The sequence below is a fragment of the Topomyia yanbarensis genome, chromosome 2 (genome assembly GCF_030247195.1).
Source record: "Topomyia yanbarensis strain Yona2022 chromosome 2, ASM3024719v1, whole genome shotgun sequence".
Taxonomy (NCBI): domain Eukaryota; kingdom Metazoa; phylum Arthropoda; class Insecta; order Diptera; family Culicidae; genus Topomyia; species Topomyia yanbarensis.
The window spans coordinates 188,584,055-188,590,494 of NC_080671.1; positions in this window are offsets into that span (position 1 = coordinate 188,584,055).

Sequence of the window (6,440 nt, forward strand, 5' to 3'; positions counted from 1 at the left end):
GACCCTCTTAAAAGCATCTTGATAAGCTTTCTCCCCGCAATAAAAACATACTTGATGCAGTTCACTGCGAAATGGCCCCTCTTTTCAGCAATTGTATTCTTCGATGGCTAATTCATCTAGCGAGGCCACTGATTTAATAACTGTTCTACAGTGGAATTGCAGAAGCATTATCCCGAAAATCGATTCCTTTAAAGGACGATTCAGACGATACATCAGCTTCCGTCAACGTCAACGGAACGTCACCGTTCCGTCAGGATAAGTTAAATATTTTTCTCTTGCGCCCGTTCACACGTGCCGTACGTCAAAACGTTCCGTGCCGTTGATGTTGTGTGTGAATGCCTCCATTTAAGTGCATGTAACTTATCCTGACGGAACGGTGACGTTCCGTTGACGTTGACGGAAGCTGATGTATCGTCTGAATCGTCCTTAAATCTTACTAAATAACTTGAAATGCGATGCATTCGGCTTACTTCGGAAATAGACCTACACTTCCACGATTTTAATATTATTCGCTTGGGTCGAGAAGACTCTTGCGGAGAAGTACTTTTGGGGATCAAAAAGTCCTATTCTTTCAATCGAATCGACCTCCCCTCGACACCAGGTATTGAAGTTGTCGCTTGTCAAACCAGAATTAAAGGCAAAGACCTTTGCATTGCTTCCACCTACATCCCCCCTAGAGCCTAAGTTAGCCACCGACGGCTTTGCGATATTGCGGAACTCCTCCCCACACCGAGGCTAGTTTTGGGTGATCTGAACTCCCACGGTACGGCATGGGGTTGCCTTCATGACGATAATCCATCTACCTCAATTTATAAGCTTTGCGACAACTTCAATATGACCATTTTGAATACGGGTGAAATGACACGGATTCCTGCCCCTCCAGCGCGTCCGAGCACCTTAGACCTGTCCCACTGATCGACATCGCTGCGGTTAAATTGCATGTGGAAGGTAGTCTCTGATTCCCACGGAAGCGACCATCTGCCAATCGTAATTAATATTGCTAACGGTTCAGGGCCACCGAAAACAATCAATGTTTCGTATGACTTCACACGAAATATTGATTGAAAGAGCTACGCGTCCGCGATATCCGGAAAAGTAGAGTCGACACGAGAGCTTCCTCCGGAGGAAGAGTACGGGTTCCTAACTGGCTTGATCCTCGATTCATGCTCAGACTAAACGCGTACCAGAAGCGAACTCTAGTGGGCGTCCTCTGCCAGACTCGGCCAAGAGACGCTTGTAGAATTTGTGTTTCTTGAGAGTAATAATGTCTCTCATGACTGAAGGCAAGTGAAGGTCATCGCCATCCAAAAACCAGGAAAATCAGCCTCCGACCACAACTCATATCGACCGATAGCAATGGTGTCCTGTATCAGAAAGTTGTTCGAGAAAATGATCTTGTTTCGCCTCGACAATTGGGTTGAAGTAAATGGCTTACTATCAGATACACAATTTGGTTTCCGCAAAGGCGAAGGGACGATTGATTGTCTTGCGTTGCTCTCAACAGAAATTCAAATGACTTATGCTAGCAAAGAACAGATGGTATCAGTTTTCCTAGTTATAAAGGGGGCTTTTGATACAGTTTCTATCAAAATTCTTTTTGAGAAGCTGCGCCAGCATGGTCTTTCACCGACTCTAAACAAATTTTTGCTAAACTTGCTGTCTGAAAAACAAATGCATTTTTCGCATGGTGATTTATCGACATCTCGAATTAGCTACATGAGATTTCCGCAGGGCTTATGTCTAAGCCCCCTTCTCTACAACTTTTACGTGAATGTCATTGACGAATATCAATTCCTATACGCTAAGGCAGCTTGCAGATGACGGTGTGGTCTCTATTACAGGACACAAAGCCATCAATCTGCAAGGACCATTGCAAGATACCTTGGGCAATTTGTCTGCTTGGGCCCTCCAGCTGGGCAGTGGTGTAGTAAGAAAATTTTTCGGGGGGGATATGAATTTTTTTTTGTATATATATGAAAAAATGTTCAAAAACATTCTGAGCAGGAAAAAAATGTTCAAAAACCAACAACTCAGGGAACGGGTTTGGGTAGTCAAAGTAGGAAAGCTAGCTGTTGGTATAGAATAAATGCTCTTCCCCTACGAGGACAATCTGGGCGGCAAACTTCAGACAGTCTAATTTACTGAGCCCTTCAGTTCCCTTGTGCCATTCAGTACCACTTCCTCGTTGAGCTTCCGACTGGTTCGCGAACTACTCGGTCTAGTCCCCGACGATAGATCTAGCCTACTCCAACGAAAAGTTCCCCGGCGAGAGAAATCCGAGCCAACCAGCCAGGTGCTGCGGTCATTTCGGCGATTCCGGTAGAGTAGGGCATCCGGTTTGCTGGAGCCCCGGCGCGACTGGTGGTGTATCGTCGCGGTCTACACGGTCTCGTTCCCGGCGGTGAATCTGACTGTAAGCTGACGGAGAGGTCTCAGACAAAAGAAGTTCTCCCGATACCGATTCTTGTTTGGTTTCAGTACCACAACTTCTTGAGCCCTTTGACTCCGTAACCGGTGCCATTTAGCACCGCAACTCCTTTAAGCCATTTAGTTCTCTTCTTGGGCCATTTAGCACTACTTCCTTGATGGTCCATTCAGTCCTCGACTTGTTCGCGAACAACTCGGTCTAGTCCCCGACGATGGACCTGACCTACTCCGACAGAGAATTCCTCGGCGAGAGAAGTTCTCCCGAGTTCGAGCTAATGAGCTAGGTGCCGAGGTCAGTTCGGTGATTCAAGTGAAGCAGGGTATCCAATGCACTGGTGCGCCGATGACCCGCGACTAGTGGTGTCTCGTCGCTGTCTACTCAGTCTAGTCCCCAGCGGTGAATCTAGCTTACGCTAACGAAGAGTTCCCTGGTGAAAAAAGTTTTCCCAATATCGATTCTTCTTTGGTTTACGCTATTTTTCTATCGGAACAACCGGTGGAGTGCCGTGTTTGGTCTGTCGAATCCTCATGTAGCGTGACGTCCGGTTCGCTGGCGTTTCGACGACCCATACTCGCTGCTCTGTTGCAGTCTATTCGACTAGTCCTCGGCGGTGGATTTAGCTTATACCTGCGGAGAGTTCCCTGGCGGTGATTGCTCTCCCGAAACCGTTGTTCGATGTCCATTCCGCTATAAGACGGTCATGATCTACATCAACGGTTCTCAACCTTTTTCGTACCACGGACCCCTTAGATATCACATTGGGTTGCTGCGGACCCCCACAGATAAACATCAATTTTATATGCTATGAATATGTTATTTTCAATTTGTTAAGAAACAAGATTTGAAATTTCAATATGGACCCCAGGTTGAGAATCACTGATCAACATCATATCTCTGTTTACTGCGTTCCACGTCTCTACGTCGCTACATTATCCGGATTGATGTCCGGTCCTCCCGTTTTAAGTAGCTCTTTGCACGTCACTTCAAACCTCGGACATTCAAAGACTCTCCTCGGACTTTCAAAGACTTCAAACCTCGGACATTCAAAGACGCTCCAGGCACAGTGTTGACGTTGCGTACCCACACCGATGAAGATACTCCTTAAGCAGCCGTGGCTCGGTAGGAGCTGTTTCAGGTGGAAGGTCATCTCTCCGTGCTTTCTATTGACCCACGTCGACAGGTTTGGATGAGCCGGTAGATCCACTTTCCTTTCTCCGTATTATCCCATTCCTGCTGCTGCGTCACCATCGAATCGATTCTCATCATCTTCCTCACGTTTCTGACGTTTCATTGATTGAAGCACTTGGTATTCTCCGTCAGGGTAATGCACGTAATCGCAACTCGTACGACCAGCAGTCGAAGCGTCCTGTTCAGCTTTTCGCGGTTTCACTTGGTTTTCAGCGCCGCACCCCAAGCAGGAGCCCTATATCGCAGTATCGATGACGAAACACTAGATAAAGACCCGACATTTCGCATGTGTAATCAACGTGGTTGTTAAAGCTCAATCAGTCGTCGATTATCACTCCCAATTGCTTCAGTGCACGCTTCGATGCATTCACAAGCCCTTCGATGGTGAGCCTGTGCAACAACAAATCCGTCTTGCAGTGAGCTATTTGCAGCTTGACCCATTCATCCAACTCTCGATCGCATCTATTGTTTCCATCACCGACACCTCTATTTCTTCAAGTGTCTCACCGTTAGTGACACATCGTCCATGAAACCAACGATTTTCACTTTCCTGGGCAGCCGCAGTGTTAAGACCCCACACTGATAGAATATATTCGTAAATCGCTAGGAATTAATTTCGTACAAACAACTTTCATAAAATGTACGAGTTTTTCGTACATATGATGAATCGTTCGTAGTTCTATCGAAACACTTATTTTTTATTACGAGTTTTTCGTGAAAACCACGAAATGACTTTCGTTAGCTTATTACGAAACAGCTTCAGTCAGCAAACGAGTCGTTCGCTGTTATATACGAATATCTTTATAATATTCGTCAAACCGTCCACGTCAAAAGAGCAATAGGGAGCCATTGTTGCTATTCGTCAGATAATTGTTGTTGTCTGACTATTTAGTAGTCGTATCCGTGTCCGCCGGTTGCAGAAAGATTTCCTAAAGCTCTTTCGCTTTCAGTTGATTCAGAATCTGGAGCAGTACAGAATCAGTTGAGCCGTCGTGAACTGCTCGTTGATTTTGTATGAATAATTTTGAGTTTTTCTCTGCCGGAGCAATATCGGTGCTGTCAAGCATCGATCCTAAAAGATCGTTTCGAAAAATAATATAACTTTCGGGCAATGAAAACTAAATAAGTAAAATTTACGAAAACTTTCGTTCTTCAATCAAGCGGCCATTTCTTCGTATCACAATAAAATCGATTTGGCCGCATCGATTTTTTTAAATAAAAAAAACATCGATCCCAAAAGATCGACTGAAAACAATAAGAGGCTAATAAATACGAAAACTTTTCTAAAATAAATGAAAAGATTTCGTGCGACCAAAGAAATCGTTCGTAATATACACAAACGTTTATTAAAATAAACAAAACATTTCATTTCATTCACGAAAAATAATGTCGTTATCAACGATAACATTCGTGCAGTGTACATTAAATGTGTAAAATTTACGAAAGCTTCCGTTTACCATACGGCCATTCTTGTTCATGAAATGAACGAAACTTACTATTTACAATGCACGAAAATACTTCGTTGCAGAAAACTCGCATTGCTCCATTCCAGGTAATGAAGAATCGGACTCTAGCTAAAGCGGGCGCTTTGGAAGGTGACATATATGCAAGACCAATTTGCTTCAGCGAATTTTTCAGTATTATTCATCAGAGAACCCTTGAAAGTAAGCAAACTTCAAGGAGCAATGGGGAACTAGGAAGGTGGCTATATTCAATAATCTCCGAAGTAACGACGAAACCTTGGTTCAGGGGGATCGATATGGGTCGGGATTTCAATCGTGTGGAGTCTCGGCTCATGTCCAATCACTACACGCTGGACGTTCATCTCCGACGTATTGTCTGGGTATGCACCGAGTACTGTTCTGCCAGAACTCAACTATTGGATTCCCTTCGGGCCCGAGAAAGATCACCCAATGTCTCGGCTCGAGATGTATTGGCAAGCCGCGACCTCGTCTTTATGTCCCTCGTATACGCCTTCCTAGAAACCATCAATATTCAGATTCAACTGTCCGTATTTTTTTCTTATCATTCTCAGAAGTGCCCTCTTCGGCACTCAAAATATTGCTTGTTTTCATATTGTTGTCCCAAAACCGCATAGTATTTTTAAAAAATGATCATAACATTGCATACCGTTGGAAAAGTGATTTCCTTGCCTTTCCAAAATACTCAAAAAATTACAAATCGGTTTAAAAATGAGAGCGGAGAAATTTTTTCAGTACCGAAAGTCGCGAAAAATAGTGTTATCAAGCTATAAATCAAGATTTTGACGGTATACAACATGATACATTATTTTGTGTTCAATTTGATAAGATCTATAACCCATACTCATTTGAAAAGTACAAAATCACTGTAGCACCGTGTAATTTATAAAATTGCGAACTTTTTAGATTCATGTATGAATCAACTTAAAATTTAAATCATTGCTTTGCAATATATTATTAAATTTCCCGGATTTGAGGTATCTTTCGTAGAAATATAGACAATCTTAAGGATTGATTAGATTTTTACACTCTCTTTCCATGCTTTCCGAAATCACATCAACCCTCGACACCGCCATCATATAAAAGTAAGAAGTCTCCTCCTTCTAGCTTGCTTGGTTTCGAGCTGACAGCGCAGTAATTTCCACAATGAGCTCAAGTAATTGCATCCTGCCTCTTTGGGATGTACCAAGAACCGGCAGTCTCACACTAATATTCCACCCGTGACGATCCGTCCAATTGCAAGCTCAGCAACGTGTAGGGCATTGAATCACGGACTGCGTTGAGAAATAAAAGGCATCAATATCAATTTAAGTCGACCGGCAGAAGCAGCTGGGAAAGCTAAT